General features: G+C 43.8%; 1 protein-coding gene across 2 annotated transcripts in view; it reads right to left on the bottom strand.

Moving 5' to 3' along the window:
* The window catches only part of LOC124605594 (cyclin-dependent kinase 14), a 719,551-nt gene that overhangs the window by 654,850 nt on the left and 38,510 nt on the right, over window positions 1-26,191 (bottom strand). Inside the window, exon 1 of one of the 2 annotated variants that reach the window (XM_047137383.1) lies at window positions 14,232-14,328. The exons of the other annotated variant lie outside the window; for it this stretch is intronic. The gene's annotated coding sequence lies outside the window, so the exon portion shown is untranslated. Of the gene's footprint in view, window positions 1-14,231; window positions 14,329-26,191 lie in introns of those variants that run through there. 2 annotated transcript variants of the gene reach the window in all.

The following is a 26,191-nucleotide window of genomic DNA, read 5'->3' as shown; positions in this document are numbered from 1 at the left end:
ATTTTGTTTGCCAAAAGGACCTGTCACTAAGTGGACAAAGGCAACAGGCACAAAACGCTCATGATATTCTCCTCTCCCCTCTGCCCTCTCCTCCTAACTGTCCTATATTCAGACGCAAGTGCTCTTAGCACGGCGTCCTAATGAGATACCATCAGTATCTGTCAGACGTCGGAAATACATTAAGGAGCAGCGCATCACAATTGCGGGCCTTTGTGACTACTCCACTATTCGGGTACACAGGCCATTTTCATACCGCGTTGTATCTACTCACACATGCTTTGTGACGTATGTGTTAACATCCGCATTTATCTTCAGCATAAAAATCCATTATTTCTTATGAAGGAACAACTTTTCCCACACTAGGCCCAAAAGAGTACTTCATTTGATGCATAACCTACTTTGTTGTTATCTTCCGAACGAAGACTGGTTTGATTCAGCTCTCCACGCTAGTGTCTCCTATGTTATGCCAGTGCATTCCTCTCTGCGTAACTATTGCAGCCTACATGAATGTGAGCCTGTTGACTGTTGTCAAATTTTGATCTTTCATTAAAAGTTTTATCAGCCACACTTCCGTACATAAAATTTAGTATTATTGATGCCTTAGGATTTGTTCCATCGACCGATCCCTTTTTTTTCACTAGTAATACTATAAAGAGGGTAGGTCTAAAGGTTTTGTACAATTATTAGTATTTATTTTATAATAACTGTAGAACTTACAAATTTGTGGTTTCTCACAAATGAAAAAAATAAACAATCAGGTTTGTTTCCATATCTTTCTTGCATGTAGAAACTTGACTAGAGAGCACTACAATAGCTGTTATTGTAAAGTGGCGTCATGAGAGGACAAGGCGCAGTGTATTCCATGGTATTACAAAACAAAATCTCCAATTACTATGCAGCGAAATTTTCCAAGACAATACGGAAGAGAAGGAAATGATAGGAGTACTGTTGCGTGGTACAATAAGTTTAAACACACCAGCGTTTTAGATCGTCCGCGAACAACGTGGTCTTAGATCAGTGAACAAAGTGACGGAGTTGTGCAGCAGGAGTTCTTACGAAGCCCTTCCGTATCTACAGCGCGCATCTCACGAATTACGGATTCCTAGGACCACAGCGCGAAGAATTCAACACAAGAGATTGCACCTGCTTGCTTATTAGCTCCAGACAAGACACCTCAACCAGAAGATGGAACTTGTTGAGTAGATTTTGCGGTTGAGACATTGGCACGAAGAGGCACGAAGAGACACTGGCAATGAGTATCTTCAACGAATTTGTTTTTCAGGCGAAGCTACTTTCCACGACGCAGATAAAGATAGAAAGCTCAATCTGATGTTCAGGAAGGCCACACGTTGCCGAAGATCATGAGTTCCTAAACTTTTCCGCTGACGGAACACTTCGAGTATCCTGGTACTCTGATGGACGCTTTGTTTATTCTGAAGGCCAATAAATGTGAAAATGGTAAAAAGTTGTTTCATTCAGACTACTTCAATTTTAAATCACAGCTAATGTACCTGCTTTCTGTGGAACGCAGTTTGGGAAACACTGCCTTAGATCACGTTAGCGATTCCCCTAAAATGAATGTGTGGTGCGGTTTGGCGCACAACAGCGTCATTGGAGCTTTCTTTTCTTTCCTTTTATTTGTCGAAAAACCAGTAACATATAAGTAAGGTTAGGGACTGATGACCTTGGCAGTTAAGTACCACAAGATTTCACACACACACACACACACACACACACACACACACACACACACACACACACACACACACACTTTTTATGAGTCAACAGATCTACCCACCTAATCTTTAAAATTCTTCCTAACACCACATTTCAAAAACTTTAATTCTCTTCTTGACTGTTCTTATTACTCTGCTTTTTACGGGATCACTTATTGTACTCCCGCAACAACAAAACTCATCTACTACTTGAAAGTCTCAGTTCCTAATCTAATTCCCTCAACATCGCCTGTTTTAATTCGGTTACCCTCCTTCACTTCCCCCCCCCCCTTTTTTTTCTTTTATTTGTATTCAGTTTATAACCTTTTTTTTAACACACTATCCATTTCGTTCAAGTGATCTTTCTGTGCTTTCTGTGGCAGAATTACCATCTCCTCAGCAAATACCACAGCTTATTTTCTTCTTCTCCACTTGAATTCCGTTACTGCTTGCTCAATGTACGGATTGAATAACACGGCGGATAGGCAGGCTACGATCCTATCTTGCTGCCTTCTCAACTACAGCCTACCTTCCAATCCTTCAACTATTGTACTGACTTTATAGCGCAGTCCGCTTTCTGTAAAAGTTTCACGTAATCTGGGCAATCTGTATTTTATCTCTATGGAGTTCAGAATTTCCAATATTGTGTGTATTTTAGTCAACAGCGTCAAACATTTTCTCAAAATCTAGAAGTGCTTCAATGTATCTTATAAGGTTAATTCGTTAGGTCAGTAGCGCCTCGCGTGTTACATTTATATGGGATGTTTATCTATGGTAAATATCCAACAGTGAAACCTGTTCTAACTTTGTATCTTACATACATTCCTGCAACTTTCCATTAAGAGTTTGTGTCCTTGCAACTAACAAACACATACCTAGAACAAATACCGGTTATTTCTTCAACCTATCTGCCACTTTATGTTGCATGAACCCAAAAATGTTTGTTGATTTCGACCCAGGATGTGCTACGACGTTTTGGAAAGCTATTACTCACGCCAAATATGTTTACGACGCAATAAAGCTTATAAATTGCAATACATATTTCTTTCTGCTTTGCTTTTCTGCACAAAAATAATTTTAAAATAGGTGATAGAAGTACAGCTGGCAATCGTACTAACACAGGAATGTTGATATCTTTAAGGGCCCTAAAGTCATATACTCTGCGCACCTCCTCGAGGATATTTTTGATTGTGCGTGTGCCAAAGCTGGGGAGATGACAGCCTTTGGCAAATCCACAGAGAAACAACGCCAGATAGGATTTATGCGAGTTCAAATCCTGCAACTGATGGATTAGTTTACAGAAGCTCTGAAAGATAGTGCAACTCACATTCAGTTCAATTTCATATTGATTATAGCAATCTTTAAGCTATACATAAAATGTTTTGAGTGGTTTGTCCCAAAGAGTCATTCGCAGGTTTCAAATGAAGGCTAAACATGCAGAGACAGAGCGTGGGGTGTATCTTTACTTCTTTTCCTGCTGTTGTTTATTTTGTAATATTTGTGGTGGGTCTTATACCAGCACTAGCGGGAAGTTGCGTCCCTGGCCGATATAACTGGGCAACATTTTTGCCGACCCCAATACACCGCCAGATGAAAGTAGTATTACCTTTATCCTCTCTTCTCAGAGTGGTCCTGATCCTTCCGTGCCACCATCCTGTCGATCCAACTGCGGTGAAGATCCCTGGAATGCTTCCGCAAATTGTCTCCATTGCGCTACTAAATAAATAGCCACAATTCTCACAAATGGGGAAATACTTTGCCAAACATTTTCCATATTACTTTTCACAGCACAACTAACAACTGCTACGATAATCCCACTCTCCTGAGTACATCCAAACGTCCGTACATGCACACTGTAGGACCTGAAAGAAAAACCAGAAAAACAACTACCGCTCTTCAATTGTTCATTACGCCCTTGTTGGTGCGTCGTTTACTTCATGGCTCTCGGATTCAGGCACTTGCTGCACTATGGCATAAATGACTCCCGGACGAGCGATCGTTGTAACACAATTTTTACTGGTCCCCTTCTCGCCGGCTCCACCACTGCTCCACAATCACTGCATACAAGAAAGGAGAACACTCAGTTTCCCCACTACATTTACCCTTATTCAATTTACTAAGGAGCATCTCTTGTCAACGGCTTTCCAATGGTGTGTTGGGATGTTTACAAATATCCCGACACACTACACGCGCCACCATTTAAAACCGGTCAGATGGGAACAGAAGATGTCAACTGACTCCGTCGTCTTAATCTCATGTGAGAGATAATGACAGTAATTTTGACATGCAGTGACAACCCGCTTTCTTAAAGAACGCTAAGACGATGGGCATCGCATGACGTGGACTTCTAGAATAGAACTGCACGCAACAGATCGATGTTCAACCCACGCCTACAAAATTAAACGGATGTAGTGCGCGAAGATACATTAAACAATAAGATCTGAGGAGTGGAATGGCATTATATATTCATCTGGATCACTTTTCTATTTCTGTGTAAATTTTATACCGTGCCTTATTCACTGTAGGCCTCAAGAAGCCTTATGAGTGGTGCAAGGCAGAAGGGAGACACTGTATGTCTGAGGATATTCTACTGACATTGGCATGAGTCGCTCGGTTGAACGGTGGTCCATATATTTTCAAGTGCAATTTCTAGCCAATTTCCTATTTCGCCTTCATGCACTAAATTTTCAAACAATAAGTAATCACACACAAAGGTTGCAAACCAAAAAGGACTGGGCATATAAGTTGTGGAAAAGTCTTCCTTTAAAGTCAGTATAGATGAAAGATTACCATTTAACATCAAATCGACAAAAATTCATTAGGGTCAAAACATAATTTTGTTTTAAAAGTGTATGCGGCTGGAAAACGGTTTTTTGTAACGAGTCATTCGGGTATTGTCCGTAAGTGATTTAGAGTGACAACCGAATATGAAAAGAATACCAGACCATGGAAATTACTACCAGCCAAACTTGAAGGTTATCACATCTTGACCACGAAACAGCCATCAACCCAAAAGTTGGTCTGAGCAAGGAGATGTGTGTTGCTGTGGGTGGTACACACTGTCGCCTTTTCCCACCTCAGAATCGGATCTAACTATCTACAGAGGGAGCTGTTGCTTGATATTAAATGCAAACCACGGAACAGCGTGATATCTCGGACATACAAGAACAGTTCCCGCAAGAGAAAATCACGTTAAATGGAAACTAAATCGAGCACCGACTGGTGAATGTGTGTGACAGATGTCACATTTTCATGTGGAGCCAGAAACGTACCTCCTTCCGTAGAACTATGTCTGGTGAAGCGCTGTCACCTTCCAAAACAAGTCTTGAGTTAACAAGTGTTCCGATAATAACCATTAATGAAATTTCCAGAGCAACTGGTAAACTAGTTAGATAGGTGCACTGTCCTTGGAGGCAATTTTAGCAGTGATAGAACAGAAACTGATCTAAATTATCAAATGAAAATTACTTTTCGATACTACAGGACAGTTGGTAAATTTTCCACACACGATTCTCAACCGTTCAACATGACGTATCCGCTTCATCCAAACTGTTCAATCTGTTCTTGTATTTTGCAAGTACAATCAAGAGTATATGGCAGACATATTATCCTACATGAATGTTGTTCACTACACCTATTAATAATGTAGGGTCACAATGCGGTCACTAATTAGAGGCAGATGCACGCGTCACACCAGTCCACAGTTTCACACCTGTTGCTACGCTCAATACTATGGACAAAGATGGACAGCCATTAGACGCCCACATTGTGTGGCCCAGTGACCTCTCGTCGATATATATGATCCTCTTCTATTCACTGGATCGGGAGGACATAGGTTCACGTACTCGTACGGAAGTAAGGGTTTAAGTTTTCAGGAGATTCACCACGGCAAAAGCCGGGACGATTCCTCTGCGAAGGACAACGCCTATTTTATGTCCCAACCATCATCAATCAACGCTTGTACTCCATCGCTAATGACCTCATAGTCGACGGGACGTTATAATACTGACCTGCCTTCCTTTTTCTCCCAAGTCAAAATGCAGCGGTACGAGACCATTTGTCCGAAAACCGACCATTCTGTCCCAATCGAACACATGATAAGATGTCCTTCGACGTAGACTAGGAACATTCCACTTCCCTTAAAGTTCCCATTTCGTTTGACTGTTACTCAGCGTCTGAGATTAGCTTAACATTATTTATTCCCGATAACACAACAGACGGCGTTGCTGAATCTACGTGTGCACAATATAAGGAGTGTCCCAGGGGGAGTGGTCAGTATTCAGGGATAGGACAGGAGCAATTATTCGAAGGAAAAAAATCTAGTAAACATGGGCTCTAAAATGCATACCTTAAGAGCTATGAGCACTTCATCATTTTCGGTATTATGAAACAAATCTCTTCTACTGAAAAAGTGCTCATAGCTCTTAAGGTATGCAGGTTTGAAGCACATGTTTACTACATTTTTGTATCTCGAATGATTCAAATGGTTCAAATGGCTCTGAGCACTATGGGACTTAACATCTGAGGTCATCAGTTCCCTAGAACTTAGAACTACTTAAACCTAACTAACCTAAGGACATCACACACATCCATGCTCGTGGCAGATTTCGAACCTGCGACCGTAGCGGTTGCGCGGTTCCAGGCTGAAGCGCCTAGAACCGCTCGGCCACTCCGGCCGGCTGTGAGCGTTTTGAGACACGAAATACAGAGGAACGCCACAAGCTTTCAATTTTTAGCACAAAAAATTAAAATAAATAATTAATTTTTGCTTGTGTGCAGGCACAGGTCCGCAGTCTGGTATTCACTGTAATGCCCATGTTACAGTACCGTTGGAAACCGTTTGAGGAGCCAAACCAGAATGGCGCCGCCCATGTACACTTATCAATAAGCTGGGCCATTTTGTTTTATTTCTTCTTGCACATGCTACCGCACTGTGGCATGGTGATTTCAGTGTATGCCAGGACTGCAAATATGTGCCTGCAAAAAACAAAAACACTGACGAAAAAGGTCGCAACACCAAGAAGATGTGCGACAGGAGTTGTGGTAGACGTGTTTCTACATCTGAAAGATGTCTATTCAAATTTGGCGACAGCCGCAAAACACGTACGCTAGTAGCGCCACGACGACGATGCAAAACGGGTTTGCTTTAAATACATGCTGTAACGGTCGTAAGCCTTACTTGCCTTTGAGACTGGACGTGTTGAGTTGACGTTAAGTCAAGAATGCCTTTAAGGCAACAAAGCCGCCACTATCAATACCTCACAGAGTTTGAACGAGGTCGCGTAATAGGGCTACGAGAAGCTGCATGTTCCGTCTGAAATACTGCAGAAAGACTTGGTTGTACATGATTGCTGGCAGCGGTGGCCACGAGAATGTACAGTCACAAGAAGAATGGGTTCCTGACGGACCCGTGGCACTACCGAGAGGAAAGACCACCGCGATCGGCTTATGGCTCTGGCGCATCGTTCTGCATCTGCAGCAGCAATCTGAGCAGCTACTGGCACCAAAGTGACACAGCGAACTGGTACAAATCGGTTATTTTAAGGATAGCTTTGAACCAGGCACCCTGTAGCGTACATTCCACTGGCCCCAAATCACAACAACTTGCAAATTCAATGGTGTCAAGCGAGAGCTCATTGGTGGGTAGGGTGGAGGTCTGTTGTGTTTTGTAACGAAAGCTGGTTGTGCCTCGGAGCCAGTGAACGCCGTGTGTTGGTTAGGAGGAGGCTAGTTAAGGGCCTGCAGCCAATCTGTCTGCGTGCGAGACACACTGGACCTACATCTGGAGTTATGATCGGGGTGCGACTTCTTATGAGGGCAGGAGCACTCTCGTGGTTATCCCAAGCACCCTGACTGCATGTCAGTACGTCAATCTGGCGATTCGACCTCTCGTGCTGCGACTCATGAACAGCAGTCCAGGGGGTGTTTTCCGACACGGTAACGCTCGCCCACATACCGCTGCTGTAGCCCAACATGCTCTACAGAGTGCCGACCATGTTGCCCTGACCTGCTCGAGCGCCACGTCTGTCTCCAATCGAGCACATATGGGACATCATCGGACGACAACTCCACCGTCATCCACAACCAGCATTAACCGTCCCCGTACTGACCGACCAAGTGCATCAGACACGGAACTCCATCCCACAAACTGACATCCGACACCTGTATACAGCCCGAAGCAGCCACAGCTGCTTGCTTGCATTCAACATTCTGGCAGTTACACCGGTTATTAATGGCCCAGCTTTTCACAATTGCAATGGTGTATCTCGCGCTTACACTGACATGTGATCTTGCAATGTTAATCAATGAAGTACGTTACCTAGACAAACGTATTCTCGAAATTTCGTTACTCCAAGTTAATTAGTTTTTAGTGTTGCGGTTTTTTCCTTCAGTGTATATGACTACCCCTCATACTTCTCTTAGTGCTCACACAGCTTTATGAAAAATTAAATACATCCAATGACACAGATATAAGTAGTGGCAGATGAAGATGTTCTTGATGGTTTTTACTTTCATATCTAAGTCCACAGCACCGAAATACAACAAACAAATTCTTACCTGCCCCGTTTTCTCCTCCTCTCCATATTACCCAACCCTTGATTAAACTGTTGTAATGCAGCACTCCGTGAGAGAATATAAAAATGACATAATGCCGACCGAACAGGGAAGCTCCGCCAACCCCTTCCTAAGAGAGAAAGATGAAAGTAGGCGCGTGAGCGAAGACGCTGTGAAGCTATTTAAAGTGTTGCGGCGTTGCAAAAGTAATTTGCGCTGGTAATCGCGAAGGCGGCGTGTCGGGCCGACGAAGCTCGCCTCGCTGCCTCAATTTTAAACTGGTTACCGCCTGCCACGGCAGGCATCGCATCAAACGCGACACGTTTTAGCTCTGAGAAGTGAGTTTACAGCCAAACGAGAGTTCCGACGCGATATTTTTGAGACCCGGACATCGATTTAGCCAAAGAGACCGTGAGGTTTCTCGCCGGGGTATGTACTAAATGAGATCTCGGACGCCAGAACAATATGCACTATGTGATCAAAAGTATCTGGACACCTGGCTGAAAATGACTTACATGGTCGTGGCGCCCTCCATCGGTAATGCTGGAATTCAATATGGTGTTGGCCCACCCTTATCCTTGATGACAGCTACCCACTCTCGCAGGCACATGTTCAATCAGGTGCTGGAAGTTTTCTTGATGAATGGCAGCCCATTCTTCACGGAGTGCTGGACTGGGGAGAGATATCGATGTTGGTCGGTGAGGCCTAGCACGAAGTCGGGGTTCTAAAACATCCCAAAGGTAATCTATAGGATTTAGGACAGGACTCTGGGGAGGCCAGTCCATTACAGGGATGTTATCGCCGTGTAACCCCCCTGTCACAGGCCGTGCATTCTGAATAGGTGCTCGATCGTATTGAAAGATGCAGTCGCCATCCACGAATTGCTCTTCAACAGTGGGAAGCCAGAAGGTGCTTAAAACATCAATGTAGGCCTGTGCTGTGATAGTGCCACGCAAAAACAAGGGATGTAAGCCCCCTGCGTGAAAAACATGCCCACACCATAACACCACCGCCTCCGAACCTTACTGATGGCACTACACACGCTAACAGATGACGTTCACCGGGCATACGCCATACCCAACACCCTGCCATCGGATCGCCACATTGTGTACCGTGTTTCGTCACTCCACACTGCGTTTTTCCACTGTTCAGTCGTCGAATGCTTACGCTCCTTACACCAAGCGAGGCGTCGCCTGGCATTTACCGGCGTGATATGTGGATTATGAGCAGCCGCTCGACCATGAAATCCAAGTTTCCTCACATCCTACTTAACTGTCACAGTACTTGAAGTGGATCCCGATGCAGTTTGGAATTTCTGTGAGATGGTCTGGATAGATGTCTGCCTATTACACACTACGACCCTCTTCAACTGTCGGCGGTCTCTGTCAGTCAACAGACGAGGTCGGCCTGTACGCTTTTGCGCTGCACGTGTCCCCTCCACATTTCCACTTCACTATTACATCGGAAACCGTGGACCTAGGGATGTTTAGGAGTGTGGAAATCTCGCGTACAGACGTATGACACAAGTGACACCCAATCACCTGACCACGTTCAAGTCCGTGAGTTCCGCAGAGCAACCAATTCTGCTCTCTCACGATGTCTAATGACAACTGAGGTCGCTGATATGGAGTACCTGACAGTAGGTGGCACAACAATGCACCTAATACGAAAAACATATGTTTCTGGGGGTGTCTGGATACTTTGGATCGCATAGTGTAATAGGGTCTCGCCGCGCGCTTTCTGTAGAAGGAAGATAGCCTTGCTCACTGAATTTTCCCTTTAATCAAATTTTGTCAGCACGCTTGGCAAAGGCTTTTTGATTCAAAAAGTGCCTTCGAATATTGGCACTTTGTGAGAGTTTTTGGTCTCGCTTAATGAAAAACGTCTACCAGTGCCTGTCCAAATTTGGCAGTGGCAAGATCGTGTCCCACTGAACCAGTGGTTTATCGTTGCACGATATTGCTGCTCGCGTTAGTCGGGACCGACGACTATCATGCGAATACACAGTCAGTGAAATCTGGTGCGCCATACTCAACGTCGTGTAGGATCTCAACGGCCCCACGCGACTAGCGCCCAAGAGGACTGGCACGATGTACGGTACAGGCACGTCACGTATTTTGAGCCACGAAATGGGCTTGTTTGCAGCAAAACAAGGATCGTTGTGGGCAGTGAGACGACTACTGGAGCACCACGGACTGTCAGTAAGGCGAACCTTGTTGCAACTTAGTATGACATGACAGCCGAGAAAAATACATAGTTTGTGACTCGCTCATTGACAACACTGGATCAGAAGCAGTACCAAGTCACCTTTTCACACAAGTACTGGTTCTGCATACAGCATCACTATGGATGTATCTGCGTGTGGCAAGTCTGAGGAGAATGAACGTTGTCAGATTTAATTCATCATCTTCATACGAACCCAGTATCTGTGATGGTACGGGGTGCCATTGGATACACGAGATGATCGCCTCTGGTTCGCACAGCCCGTAATTTAGACAGTAGCCGTTTCATTTCCGACGTGTTAAGCCCAGTGGCTCAGCCCCATATTCGATATCTCCGCAACGTTATCTCCCAACAATGTATCAGCATATTGGTCGTGTAGTCCTATCTCGATGAAAAGGGAATATAACAGCAGGTCTGGTCAACATATTTTCCAGATCTCCCAACCACTGGAGCCATAGGTTGCCGAGAACCTGGCATCCACCACTCGCCATCTACTACGATAGATGAATTCTGGGACAGCACTGAAGCAGGAAGGAATGACGTACCCCCTATGTCGTCCGAACTCAGTTCATCTCTGCCCAGCTGAGCAGAGCCATTGTTGCTGCCAGAGGTAGCAGCTCAGTGTACTAAACTTTGCAACCAGTATACCCCCAAATAAGCTATAAATTTAATCATGTATTCTCCTTATCACACTGGATACGCACAAAAAGTTTAATTCCGTTATTCTCCATATTCCTGGTGGTGCAATTTTAATGGTCAGCATTTACCTTCTTCAGATAATCGTTATTGTATATCACATGCCGAGCAGAAGACAAATGACGACGTACTGAATACAATGGGGAAAACAACTGTGGCACAACGTGACTATCAGAACAGTCGGTTGAGAGAGCACATCCCGACTCCTCAACGTGTCATCAATTTTGTGTTGGAAAAACTGAAGGGGTAAGAATTGTAGAGGGAGACCAAGAGATGAGTACAGTAAACAGGTTCGAAAAGACGTAGGTTCCAGTAGTTATTCGGAGGTAAGAGGCTTGCACTGGATAGAGTAGCGTGGATGGTTCCAACAAAGCAGTTTTCGGACTGAAGACCACGCAACAGAAGTAACTAACACTGTGGAGTAACAGCCCTATCAGAGACAACAAGATTCGCTGACAAACAAAAAACATACACACACCGCCCTTCCATCCCGTTACATCCCCAGAACTCTAATATTTCTCATTAGGGTTCTACTGCAAGTAGATGCGGGACGCACATTTAATACTTATTCTTAACCCACTTCATTTACGAAATAACATTAATGTCATACAACCGAAACTCTATTTTTAATTATCTGCGTTTCTGCCGTCCCTCGCAAAGCGGGGAAAAAATAAATACGAGCTTTTGTAGGAAACGCAATGTACACACATGAAAAAAGTTTTGCATCACTTCGGTTCCCGAGAGTTCCGGAACATGTACAGAAAATTGGAATAGAGATCAACATAAACCTCACTTCCGCCCTTTCTATTGCTCATGAAAACAACACATCGCATGTTGTACCACCATAAGCGAGAGGTGGCGGTCCAGATTTCTGTACACACCGGTGCCTCTAATGCCCAGTAGCACGTCCTCTTGCATTCAGGCATGCCTGTATTCATCGTGGCATACTATCCACAAATTCATCAAGGCACTGTTGGTCCAGCTTGTCCCTCTCCTCAACAGCCATTACGCATAGATCCCTCAGAGTGGTTGGTGGGTCACGTCGTCCGTGAACAGCCCTTTTCAATGTATCCCAGGCATGTTTTATAGGGTTCATGTCTGGAAAATATGCTGGCAACTCCAGTCGAGCGATGTCGTTATCCTGAAGGAAGTCATTCACAAGATGTGCACGATGGGGGCGCGAATTGTCAGCCATGAAGACTAGTGCCTCGCCAATATGCTGCCGATATGGTTGCACTATCGGTTGGAGGATAGCATTCACGTATCGAACAGCCGTGACGGCGCCTTCCACGACCACCAGCGTCGTACGTCGGCCCCACATAATGCCACCCCAAAACAGCAGGGAACCTCCACCTTGCTGCACTCGCTGGACAATGAGTCTAACGCAGTGGTTAGCACACTGGACTCGCATCCGGGAGGACGACGGTTCCTGATTTAGGTTTTCCGTGATTTCCCTAAATCGTTTCAGGCAAATGCCGGGATGGTTCCTTTGAAAGGGCACGGCCGATTTCCTTCCCAATCCTTCCCGAACCCGAGCTTGCGCTCCGTCTCTAATGACCTCGTTGTCGACGGGACGTTAAACACTAACCACCACCACCACCACCACCACAATGTGTCTAAGGCGTTCAGCCTCACTGGGTTGCCTCCAAACACGTCTCCGACGATTGTCTGGTTGAAGGCGTTGGCGACACTCATGGGTGAAGAGAACTTGATGCCAATCCATAGCTTTCCATTCGACATGTTGTTGGGCCCATCTGTACCGCGCTGCATGGTGTCATGGTTGCAAAGATGGACCTCGCCATGGACGTCGGGAGTGAAGTTGCGCATCAAGCAGCCTATTGCGCACAGTTTGAGACTTACACGACGTCCTGTGGCTGCACGAAAAGCATTATGCAGCATGGTGGCGTTGCTGTCAGGGTTCCTCCGAGCCATAATCCGTAGGTAGCGGTCATACACTGCAGTAGCAGCCTTTGGGCGGCCTGAGCGACGCATGTCGCCGACACTTCCTGTCTCTCTTATTTCTTCTATGTCTGAACATCGCTTTGGTTTGCTGCCGGCCGTTGTGAGCGAGCGGTTCTAGGAGCTTCAGTCTGTAACCGCGCGACCGCTTGCCTCGGGCATGGATGTGTGTGATGTGCGTAGGTTAGTTAGGTTTAAGTAGTTCTAAGTTCTAGGGGACTGATTATCACAGATGTTAAGTTCAAAATGTTCAAATGAGCGTGAAATCTTATGAGACTTAACTGCTAAGGTCATCAGTCCCTAAGCTTACACACTACTTAATCTAAATTATCCTAAGGGTAAACACACACACCCACGCCCGAGGGAGGACTCGAACCTCCGCCGGGACCAGCCGCACAGTTCATTACTGCAGCGCCTTAGACCGCTCGGCTAATCCCACGCGGCGATGCTAAGTCTCATAGTGCTGAGAGCGATTTGAACTTTTTTTTTTTCTCACTCCGAGACGCCTGGATACTTCCCTTGTTGAGAACCCTTCCTGGCACAAAGCAACAATACGGACGTGATCGAACCGCGGTATTGACCGTCTAGGCATGGTTGAACTACAGACAATACGAGCCGTGTACCTCCTTCCTGGTGGAACGACTGGAAGTGATCGGCTGTCGACACCCTCCGTCTAATAGACGCTGCTCATGCATGGTTGTTTACATCTTTGAGCGGGTTTAGTGACATCCCTGAACAGTCAAAGAGACTGTGTCGGTGATACAATATCCACAGTCAACGTCTGTCTTCAGGAGTTCTGGGAACCGGGGTGATGCAAAACTTTTTTTGATCTGTGTAGTTTAATTTTATACCGGGAAACATTTTCCTAGACTCTGTCCAAGACATTACAAAAAAACTTTAAGAAGTGATCTTTAAAGGCGCCACCACGTCCACGTTCACATTCCACCGGTCAGAATCTTTAGTATGTGGTTCACGGCACTCCCTTCTCCCATTGCGACTACACAAATTTTTCCCTTAATTTTCGTTCGTTGACTGGAGGAACGCGTGGCGGCGCTGCGCCGCGGCGGCCGGATGCTGACTCACGCGCAGGCCGTGTGAAGGACGACGGGCGGCTCCAGAGGCGAGCGTCCACCTGCCTCCAGCCGCCGTCGCAGCAGCTGCTGCCTCGCCCGCTTCGTAGTTCTTCCAGAGCCAGGTGTTCCTCCCGAGACCTGTCTGAACACTCTGATCACCGGCCAGATTGCCTCAAGTCCGGCTTTGGGCACTTCGACTGGCGCCAGTGCTTTCCGCTTCACTTCGTGGATCCCGAAGCGGTTCATCGGCACTCGAGCTATTGTAATGGAGTGTACATTCGTCGTCAATCACCAATTACATACTTTATTAGCTCTGTGTGACTCTTGTGCTGAAAGATACGATTATGTCAAGAGCGCTACGAAAAACAGAAAAGGAAAGGAAAGTTGTGTATCTGGACAACAGGGAAATCAAAATCCTTAATTTCCAGAAGACTGAAGTCATGTCTGACACTGACAAACACTCACCGTTACTTTTACTCTTCCACGCTATTAGCATGAAGGTCATATTGGAAAGATTAGACAATGTAGATACTAATTTCTGCTTTTAGCATTTTGTACATGAGGTCAGATGAAATAGCCCCTAGCCCGCACAAAAGAGAGTAGACTATTTGATGAGCCTTCGCTTGTGATGGGTGCTACGTTCGTATCTGGCTCTAAATGCCCTTCGTTTTGCGGCGTCACCATTTCATCGTAAGACGATTGAGAATAATGTATACTCTGTTCCTGAGTTGGTGAATAACTTATGGGTGCTCTTAAGTTGCCTGAGGAAACGCTTAGACGGGTTAGTCAAGCAGAAGAGCTGTCTCTGACTTGGCACAAAGTGGCCATAACTGATGCCTGACACAGAAAATGTGTCGAACAGTATGTTAGCTTGATTGCACTACCGTGCTTGAAAGGATATAGTACTTAATATGCACAATTACTTTTGAAAAGCATAATTTCTTTAGAATTATTTATTTCGATTCAAATAATCGCTTGCTCTGTTAGGGTACCTAGCGGCAGCGGAAGTGTGTTCGACTGACCTCTTTCATACATTAAAATGCTCGTTTAACATGTTTCCAACCTTAATATAATTTTCTCCGTTTCGACCAGGCTGATTAGCGTGTGAAAATATACAGTGTGACCTTCTCAATGCCAACCAGCATGGAATTCGAAAACATCGACCGTGCGAAACCCAACTCGCACTTTTCTCACATGACATAATGAAAGCATTAGATGAATGCAGTCAAGTAAACACACAATTTCTAGATTTCCGAAAAACAATTGACTTAGTAATACACCTACGCTTCTTGTCAAAGGTACGAACATACGGGGTCTCATGTGAAATTTGAGACTAGATTGAAGACGTTTTTGGTAGGGAGGACGCAACATGTTATCTTGGATGGGAGTCATCGTCAGATGTAGGAAAGGCTTCAGGTGTGCCCCAGGGAAGCTTGCTGGAACCCTTGCTATTTGTTAATGTTGTATATTAATGACATTGCAGACACTATTAATAGTAAAACCAGGCTTTTTGCGTTTGATGCAGTTATCTATAATGAAGTACTATCTGAAAGGAGCTGCATCAATATTCAGTTAGGTATTGATAAGATTTCAAAGTGGTGCGGAGATTGGCAACTTGCTTGAAATGTTCAGAAATGTAAAATTTTGCATTTCATAAAACGAAAAAACGTAGTATCTATATACTATAATATTAATGAGTCACTAATGGAATCGGCCAATTCATACAGATACCATTATGTAACACTTTGTAGGTGTATGAAATGGATCACATAGGTTCAGTCGAGGGTAAAGCAGGTAGTAGATTTCAGTTTATTGGTAGAATAATGGGGAAGTGCAATCGATCTCCAAAGGAGAGTGCTTACAAATCAGTTTTTTTATCTTTTGGATTAATGAAATAATATTCATTTTCCGTTTACTGACCAATAAATATCATGAGTAGATAATTTCTTACTGAAATTAAATCTGTTGTAGCGTCACGACCCTAGCAAGGCCCGTCATGCGCCGGGACGCGCCTGTGTGCGTTCGCGGGAAGCCATCAACAAAGTAAAAAACCTCAGATAATTAAAAATCAGTATACATTTTTGCAGATTCCCGACTCATTTTAGAGACTGACTCGCTGTTGTATTTATTATCACGTTATGAATTTTATTTCAAAGTTCGAGAAAGTATTCAATCCTAATTTGTCCCTGATTAAAAATTCAGAGAGAAGACAGACCGTAACAGATTCATGACATACTGAAGAACAGTATGCCGGAATCTCAATTCGCATGCCATCATTTTGAGAGCGTCTGCTTATTTGCTCAAAATGACGGCAACTATTAAATGCAGCTGAAAAATAAAACAGCTCTTCTTATTCTTCCTGTACAGGTCGAAGTGCTACAAAAGAACCGTTTCGACGGTTGTTATCAAGGCAGGAGGGGAAATCTCTGTGGACACAAAACACCGTCTGTTCTGTAAGTCCCAGCAGACAGCTCTTAAGCACTGTCCTCCTTTGCAGCTGGTACCGATCTTATTTTTTGGGACCCGAAGTTCAACAGTGTGCGAACGTTCCCAAATCATAAAACATCAAGTCGCAAGCCGCCCCTGGCCCACTGCCAGCGTTTTTTCGAACCGACCGATACCGCAAGGCGACTCCGATATGTATGCAATATCCTCTCGGCACTTACCGCCTTGGCTCAGATGAAAGTGTGCCTGCTCATTACCTTGAGCAGAAGGTGCGAATATAGATCGGTGAGCGCGACTGCATCGCGCTGTTGCACTCAGACGACAAATTCCACCATGTGGTGGGCCATCATTGTATTCATCCCCTTTTGTCGCTTCGATCGCAACCGCATGGGTACAGCACTCTCTGTAATATGTAAGGATTCTCCTCACATGAATTCAGTTCTCTCTGACACTTCAAAATTCAAGCGCCGTTTAAGTTCTCTGTGGTAATTATGAATGCTGATTCAAGTATTCTGTAATTACAATCTCTGCATGTTGCTATGTTATCTTGTCAAAGAAGGCTGCTCTCGGCCCTATTTTTATATCTTCTAGAAGAATATATTTCACTGATAAACTTTAATCTGTTTTAATTATGGTTGTATCTCCTGACCACTTTCCTCAGTCTTCTAATTAACTGGCATCCCTTGCAAGCACAAATAATGTTGATGGTTCACACTGACTCATCGTTCACGGTGTCAAGGCATTTTGAGTGGTCGCCCAATATCAAGAAGGGGATATTAAGTAAAAAAAATGTTTTATACCAGATTAAATGTCAACTGAACTCTCCACCTAGTCCATTTCCTTTAACAAGCTTGAAATGTTGTTGAGGTTAGTCATTATCCCTGGTACATTTTTTCTTCTTCCTATACGTACCCCTTTAACCATACAAATTTGATCCCGGAACCAGAAGTCTGCACTTCTGACCCATCAAGTTTACTATCAATCAAGAGGCGTAACAAGCTTAGTATATACAACTTGTAAAGACATGTCGAACCCGGTTGTAGGTCAACGACAGAGGACAGTTGCAGTTTTAAAAATGGTTCAAATGGCTCTACGCACTATGGGACTTAGAATCTGAGGTTATCAATCCCCTATACTTAGAACTAAGTAAACCTATCTAACCTGAGGAGATCACACACATCCATGCCCGAGGCAGGATTCGAACCTGCGACCGTAGCAGCTGCGTGGTTCCGGACTGAAGCGCCTAGAACCGCCCGGCCACCGCGGCCGGCGTTGCAGTTTTAATATTAATCAAAAACTCCCCGTCCTTTCACACACATTATTAATTTTCCACAAAACAGCATAATCCTTTGCATCCTTTGCAACCCGACTAAACAAATTAATGAACTAAGAAACTTAGACTTTTAGAAGTCGGAAGTCGGTTATGTTAGCAAATACCGGCAGCAAGGGAAACAGCAGATGCATTATCCGTTTCTAAGCCATTCCTAAGCACAAATAGTACAACGAAACTGAGCACCGTGCTGATCTAATGGACCCCGTCATCAAAGCGACGAGCACATTTTTTTTTTCACTGAAAATTGGGAATACATTAGGAACGTGACTAAGAAACCGGAAATTCTTCCGTGTCAATAACAGCTATTCTGTCAATGACATTAAATGTGGAAATGTGAACGAGATTCACAATACTCTGGAGAACTCCGCGAACAACAAAGTTAATCCAACAGAATTCTTTTTACAAGAACATTGTCGAGAACATGCTCTAATGACATTTTCCCTTAAGGAAGATGGACACAGAGAGAAGTAATGTTCCACTACAGATAGTGACGAGAATGTCGAGAGTGTGCGATATCGCTCATACTTGTAATAACGACGAATGGCGATAACGCCTGATAACAAAACATATGTTTCCCAAGTCTAAAGCACGTCGTAAAAACGTTTCGATCACTAGAATGCTTTCAAGCAAGACTTCGGCTTACAGCAGTTCTTTTACGAGTGCAGTTTCCCACACCATCTATGCTCGCGCAATATACGAAGGCCTGCTGGAAAGTGATGCTCTGAATTTTTAATGCCAAAGCTCTTAAAGACTTTTAAATATAACATGTGTTATAAACATTCTACATCTTTATTCTTCAGATCTACACATTTATTTCTAAGCATAGACACCCTGGCGAGAACACATTTCACCCAACAGGAGATCAGTTCGTTGAGACCGCCACTGTAGAATGTTTGACCTTGTTGACGTAGTCACAACATTACCTCTCCTTGCACCGCTTCAGAAGTAACAAAGTGATGTCATCGAAGTTTCAGAAACAAAAAGGTAGGCTGGAGCCAAGTCGGGATTGTATGGAGGATGATCGATGACAAGTGAACGCAACGCGTCATACTGTTGATGATGTCACAGCACTCGTGTGTGGTCAGACATTGCCATGCTGAAGGAGTGTGTGCTCAATGTGTGGACGAACTCTTGGAATTCGTGCTGTCACTTTCCTGAGGGTCTCGCAGTGCCTTACTGAGTTTATAGAGGTGCCTTTAAGCATGAATTCCAAATGCACCACATCTTGATCATTCCTGAACACTGTGAGCATGACACACCACTTACTCGATAGGCTGCGCCATTGCGCTTTGGCTCCTCTAACGGCTTAATATGGTACACTGTCACGGGAATTTCCTTACGTACTAGGATAGTAAGCAAACAAATAATTAATTACGTAGCCTTATTAACTAAAACTTTGTGACTAACCCTCGTGCGACTAGATCTTGAACTATCTGTGTTACACATTACAATCTTTTTCGTTCTACGGAATTTCTCCATTTTTCTTGCCCACGGACAATTTCCAGATTTGCTTGTCATCATGTTTTGGTAACAAAAACCACCAACCTCTTCCTCTCTTCTGACAAACTCTTCTTTCTACCCACATATTACATCAAGCACATTACAAATTACGTACTTCAACTGTTCCTTCTGTGTCCAACGCGGAGACCCAATTGAGAAATTATTTACACTCGGATTTTTTTAATAAAAAGAAAGCGGGCACTGTGGGTAAGAGGACAGAATATGTAATTTCTACGCCGAGATACTAATGACATCGTTTCCGTTACCTTGTTTAGACTCTCATGATAACTGAATTTCCATCCACACCTACTGTGCGCCACTCTCAGGAGTATTAGATTGTAACAGCGCTATCTCCGTGTGATATCTAACTGATACGATATAATATTCTGCAATTTGTGTTCGGCGAAACAGGTAAAGGCCAGATACAGAGGTGAACTAGGCACCTTGTACCTGAAGCGCTCTGCTGAACAGATTACCTGTGTTAGTTCCAGTTAATTCTTACTTGCATTACCGTTCGTGAAAGTTACACTACCTACAAATTGGACTGAGCACGTAACTGCGCTGTGAAAGAAGGCCTTAGGATCTCGTTATGTCCTACAAAAACATAAGAAGCTCTTCCCTCTTGACCGGAAAAAGAAACTTGTACAAACACTTACACTTCCAATTCTTGATTACAGTGATGTTACCCTGCAACGTCTTTCTTAGGAGAGCTCACAGCGCCGGGAATTGGTTATGAACGCCTGTTTCCGTTGTGTCCGTGTCTTTCGACTCTTTGATCTTATTTCACCATCACACGTACGCTATCCTTGCTGCTGTGTAGACAAGCGCAGAGATTTCCATACACTCTGTCTTCTCTACAGTATTATCAACGAACACTGTCCCTCAGATCTCTCCGCGATCTGAACGCTCTTTTTTGTGCAACATGACAGGAACACCCGTTACCATCAGAGCAAAATCCTTTCTGTTCCACTCCATCGCTCAGCCACTTTCTCGAGGTCCTCCTCACAATCAGCAACAGGAACCCGACTGGAATAACATCCTGCTTACTCTATTGAGTAACATCTGCAGCTTCAGAAGACAGATAATGATATATCTAGAAAAGCAACAATAAGGATCGCCATTGCCCCAGTAAGCACTCGTTACCCTTGTAGATCCGTCTTTCCAACCAGACCTTCATTTCTCAGTATTTTTAGCTGGTGCAGTTTCAAAAAATTTCCTTTCCCCAAAATAATATATTTTGTAAACCTATAAATTCTTTTTATGTCTGCCACTAACATTATTATCATTATTATTATCCAGAGCTTGATTTGAAAAAAAAAAGAGGTTTCGATACCGTGCCCTTCTAGGGGGCGTTTTTGAAATTTCGATTTCTTAACATATTATTTTATTGCTTTTGTGAGTATTTTAAAAGTTTAAATACAACATCTCTTTTACATCGCTACAACTGCTGCAAATGTTCTGTCGTACCACATCTCAAAATCTGCGTTTTGTTTTGTTTTTCTCGTCAGATGTATCGGTACGGCGCACCAGTGGTTACCGTCAAAAAATCAAGCATTGGAATTATCACTATTAGTGGCAGCACATGCAGTAGTAAAAGTAATACCAGTATTAATTTAGTTAGTTCATAGTCAGTGTTAGTTTTGCACATTACCACTTCAGACATTCAGACCATTTTAATATTATCTGCCATATTAAAATTATTACTTCTTAGGTAACTATGATGCAACAAAGGTACTGTGAAACCCCGGTCCGGTGTAAGAAAGGGCCTGATGGTCCTAATCAGATAAGGTTAAATAAGTTCAAATGGCTCTGAGCATTATGGCACTTAACATCTGTGGTCATCAGTCCCCTAGAACTTAGAACTACTTAAATCTAACTAACCTAAGGACATCACACACATCCATGCCCGAGGCAGGATTCGAACCTGCGACCGTAGCAGTCCCGCGGTTCCGGACTGAGCGCCTAGAACCGCTAGACCACCGCGGCCGGCTTAAATAAGTAAATAAATCAAAATAGCTATGCAAGAGAAATAGAATTTATTGTATAAATTATTCATTAGTTATTTGACTGCAGTTAGATGAAAGTAAGCAGGCTTCGTAACTGAGATTGTAGGAACGTTATCACACGGAGCTATCAAATTATAGCGGCAGTTACTGCCAAGAGCCTAGACCCTTCCAAGCACATTTCCGACCTCATAGGTAAAAAAATTTATGAAAAACAATAGTTAGTTCAATCACTGCTGGGATATGCGTAGATCTCTATAATAGTGGGTGAAGTCAGTTTCCATCAACATCCCATAGATTCGATTGTCTGTTCGCATTTTCACTTAGGGTTCTGCAATTACAGAGAACTTCGATGCGATACGAACAATATAAAGCGTCACAACAGAAAAGTGAAATTATTAAAGAGTGAATGTGTAAAAACATGAAAAAAAATCAGCCGTGGTTGCTCTATTATCAAGGCGGCAACGCTTTTCATGCAAGACGTTGGCGCAGCATCTGAATGCACTTTATTCGCATTTGATGGATTACAGTTACGCGTCTCATGCCAATACTGCCATCTCAGCCTACGTTTTGCATATTTAGCTGCATCACGTGTTAGGAATAATGTGATCGTTCCTTCATCAGGCCCTATGTCTTCAACCAACTGAATAACTTATGTCTCCGATGTCGACGAGAAGCTGATCCTCAGTTATCGACTTCCCGTTCCCTCATATGCTGCTGGTTCATCGAATTAAGCCCGCAACTCGTGGTCGTTCGGTAGCGTTCTCGCTTCCCACGCCCGGGTTCCCGGGTTCGATTCCCGGCGGGGTCAGGGATTTTCTCTGCCTCGTGATGGCTGGGTGTTGTGTGATGTCCTTAGGTTAGTTAGGTTTAAGTAGTTCTAAGTTCTAGGGGACTGATGACCAAAGATGTTAAGTCCCATAGTGCTCAGAGCCACGCCCCTTCATCGAATTAAAGACCTCAACAGATTTTTTACCATTCACTGGCCTGTGACCTCCAACATAAAGCAATTTTGAAGCTGCAGATTCTCGACAAAATCAATTTATTGTGAAACACCGCACTTACGCCATTCTCCCATCGTGGATTCCATCAGAGGCTACCCTCCTCTAGTCTCTCGTAGCACACACTACCATAAGTTCTAACTGAAGAAGAGTTTCATATTAAAACGTTCTGCATCACCATTTTCTTTCGAACCAATTACACCAACAAGTTGCGGGCACTAAAGTAGCCAGCAAGCAATAACTGCTTTATTTAAACAAGCGTCAAGATTTTTCGCTGCTATGAGCAACAGATTTCAACTACTGATAGACGTACACGTTAGACACACTAAACTTAAAGACACATCACAGGGCTAAAATGCGCTAATGGATTAGTATATTAGCTATCTCAAACGCATAGACATTTATTCCACGGAACAACGTTTCTGGAGGTTATTGCGGAACAAGGAATACTACATAATATTGTTCGATACCTATAATACATTTTGTTCATTATTTGAAAGAAACCCGTGCTATTATGACTTTTTACAAATCATGTTCTGTAAAGGTAAAAAAATATTATAGCAAGGCATCGTTTTCTTGTTGGCGAAAGCAACTTTGCCAGACGGTCGTCTTATGAAACTGTTATATTGTCCGCTCTGTGGATAAAGCCACGGTTTGGTGAGACACTTGGAGCGTAAACAAAGCTCATATGCTCCAACTTCCGAGTTTCCTGAAACTATCTTTACATGTCTGTTGACTCTGTTCTCCGCGCACGTGTGTATGGCGTGACAAAAAGCGACGTTGGTATCGTTTGATCTTGGAAAGCAAAGATATCTGTAAACAAGCACGGGACGAGATCTGAGGAAGGAAGCAGTGGCACTGTGCGCATACACAGAAGGAAAAGTGCTGACTCTTATGCAACAACAACGAAAAAAAGTGGAAACCACCAGTTCTCGGTATGGATGTCATACAACTAAGACGCCTTCCTTCCTTCGCGTTTGTTGGGTGTCTTCACTGACATTCCACTCACTAAATATAGAACGCAACACAAAAAGGAAGCCCCCAAATAGCTTACATTTGTGTCTGCCAAAAAATCTGGCTTTGTATTAGACATGAGGTGTGAGACATAGATGTATTAGCCGCCGTTTCTATCCAAATTTTTTTAATTTCGTATCATAACAGTTGAGAAATATTTAATCATCATAACTTTAAAAATAGCCTATTACGCGATTATAATACTTTTTCTTTTTTTAGACACATCTGGAATTTAAGGGATGTTCGAGATCAACAGAGAAAAAAACTGGCGTCCGGGCAATCCTGTGTAGACCACACTGTAGTGAGACAACGGAAAAAAATCTGTGACATACATGGCGCCCCATACGAGACCACTAAATGTGCCTGCAACAACTGGTGAGAGTGGATGTCTTTTGGATTGTTGTTCTGACAGTGTGTTGTGTGCATTTGACGCATTGATATACAGCTGTGGATGGTCACCTTGACACAGAGCAAGCATATGCACTCTATTTGCCATTCAATTTGCAACACCAGGAAGAATTGCAAAAAAAGCAATCTTATTGATTGTGCGCAGACATTATAGTAGGAAGATAAACAGACTCTGTAGGTGATTCGGGAGTATACATGGAACGATATTTGTTACATAGAGCTGCTCTCTGGCAGTAACAACGGCTGAATGTCGTGTCAAACTGAGTTCGGATGACAAATACGGGCCCATCAACTATATTTCGGAGTAGCGTCTGGCTGTCGGTGGCCAGGACAATAGTTAAACGCACACTGTAGCGGTGGGCGCACCAGTACACCGCGCCTTTCTTCTGTCGCGCCAGAGGAAGCCCCAACAATTGTCACCACGGAGTGCTCGGTGACCTTTATCTTGCTGCAATCAAGCTCATTTCCTGATTCAAGGTATGTACCTGTACGAGCCTGCACAGCCTGGCGAACAATATGTCTGTCCTATCGGGCGCTAGTCACACGAGTAGGCCGAGATCCGGTATGGCGTACAGTACAGCTCTCCTGAATCCATCGATTCCGTATCTGCATGACCGTCGTGGTATCCCGTTGAATACGGCTAGCAATATCGGAGAACGACGAATCCCCGTTTATGGGTCACGATCGAGCCGCTATCCAATTCCAACACGTACGTCTTTTCTACTTACTCGAAGCATAAAACGATCTTGGTCAAAAACAACACTCAAATGCGACTTCTGAATGAGAAACGCGCTGTGTAATCTTCCCTTACGTCCGTAATATGGATGGCATTAGTGCTAGCTACATTGTGCAGTTGCGCTAAAACACTAAACATTTGCATATCCGTGCATGTAGTACATTTCATGCTAATTTGACATTTTTTTTTACGTGCGATGCTTCATGATATTGCAGTTTTAATGGCCAGCGGGTTAGATGAGAACACACGTGGCCTAATCACTGGCAGTATAGAGACAAGCCAGGCAGCATGAGGTACGCTGTGGTTTCAATTAGCCAACAGCGTCGTTTCAAGGCTGTTTTGGAAAAAATTAAATCAGGGAGGAAACGGCCAAGTTGACCACGTGTTTCAATACAGCGCTGGGATAGTCGTCTTACTTGTAATACACGATTAATTGCAGCAAGTCCCTCCAGAGCGCAAGCCTAGCCTCTGAGTCACACCTCAAGTCAGGCTATCTATCGTCGATCGTCGGCGGCAAGATACTGCTGGGTAAGGTTGGAGATCCTACAGAACTCTGTTCACAACAATGCACCGCATGTCTTGCTGAATATAGAGTATGCATCCCCATAAACAGTGGGGTAGCGCCATGTTCATGTATGAAGCTGTGACGAAGGAAGCAAATTTGGTGGCTTACGACCGGAACAGGTTAACACAATAGAGCCACACGAAGTAGAACTGCTTCCCCCTCTGCTCTGCACTGCTCTCCCCCTGCTCTTCAAGGCAAACCGCGCGAATTGCCTCGCTGTGCTTTAAGTAGAGACAGCGCAACAACATATTGAAAAAATCATCATAATTAATACAACGCGAATTGTAGCTTTGATTGTAGAGATACGTAAAAAAATGCACATTCTGGGTTTGGCGGTAATTAACGTAATAGTTTTCGTAAAAATAGGTTTTTCGTAATGTTTAGAGGTGTGAAATATTAAAGACACACTCTTTAAAACTCACTCATCTTGTTCCTGTTACTAATTGATGAAACTGTACTTATTCCCACGATAACAGGTGTAATATTGCTCTGTACAGAGGTAGTGAAGTGGCAAGACTGGAGGAGAAGGGCTATGAACAGTTTCATTAAACACATTGTAGAGGCAGTGGTTATTTAAATAAGGACTCCAAACTGCGATAGTGTATTGTAGAAAAAATTATCTGATACAGAGAAAAATAGTTTGGAAATATAATCCTAACTAGGGAAGGTATTCAAGATTTCGTGATGAGGGAGGAAGCTGTTTGAGCTGGCACTTGGACAGACTAGCACTACGAAATCGAATGTTCCCATCTTCGTCCGCATCGACTGTTATAGACATAGGGATCAGTCTGCAGGAGTCAGTCGGTCTGATCACTTCGTGAGGAAGCTACGAGTACGTACTCATAACCTCTGTTACAGCTAGTGAGTGAAAGCCTCATAAGACTGTATACGGACAACACTTACGTAATCGCGAGTGAGACCATGTTATGTCATTTCATGTATTTCCTGAACATCTAAAGAGACTC

Source organism: Schistocerca americana, chromosome 3, assembly GCF_021461395.2.
Source record: "Schistocerca americana isolate TAMUIC-IGC-003095 chromosome 3, iqSchAmer2.1, whole genome shotgun sequence".
Lineage (NCBI taxonomy): Eukaryota > Metazoa > Arthropoda > Insecta > Orthoptera > Acrididae > Schistocerca > Schistocerca americana.
Note: the sequence above shows the minus strand (reverse complement) of the source record. Positions and strands in the feature narration are given on the sequence as shown.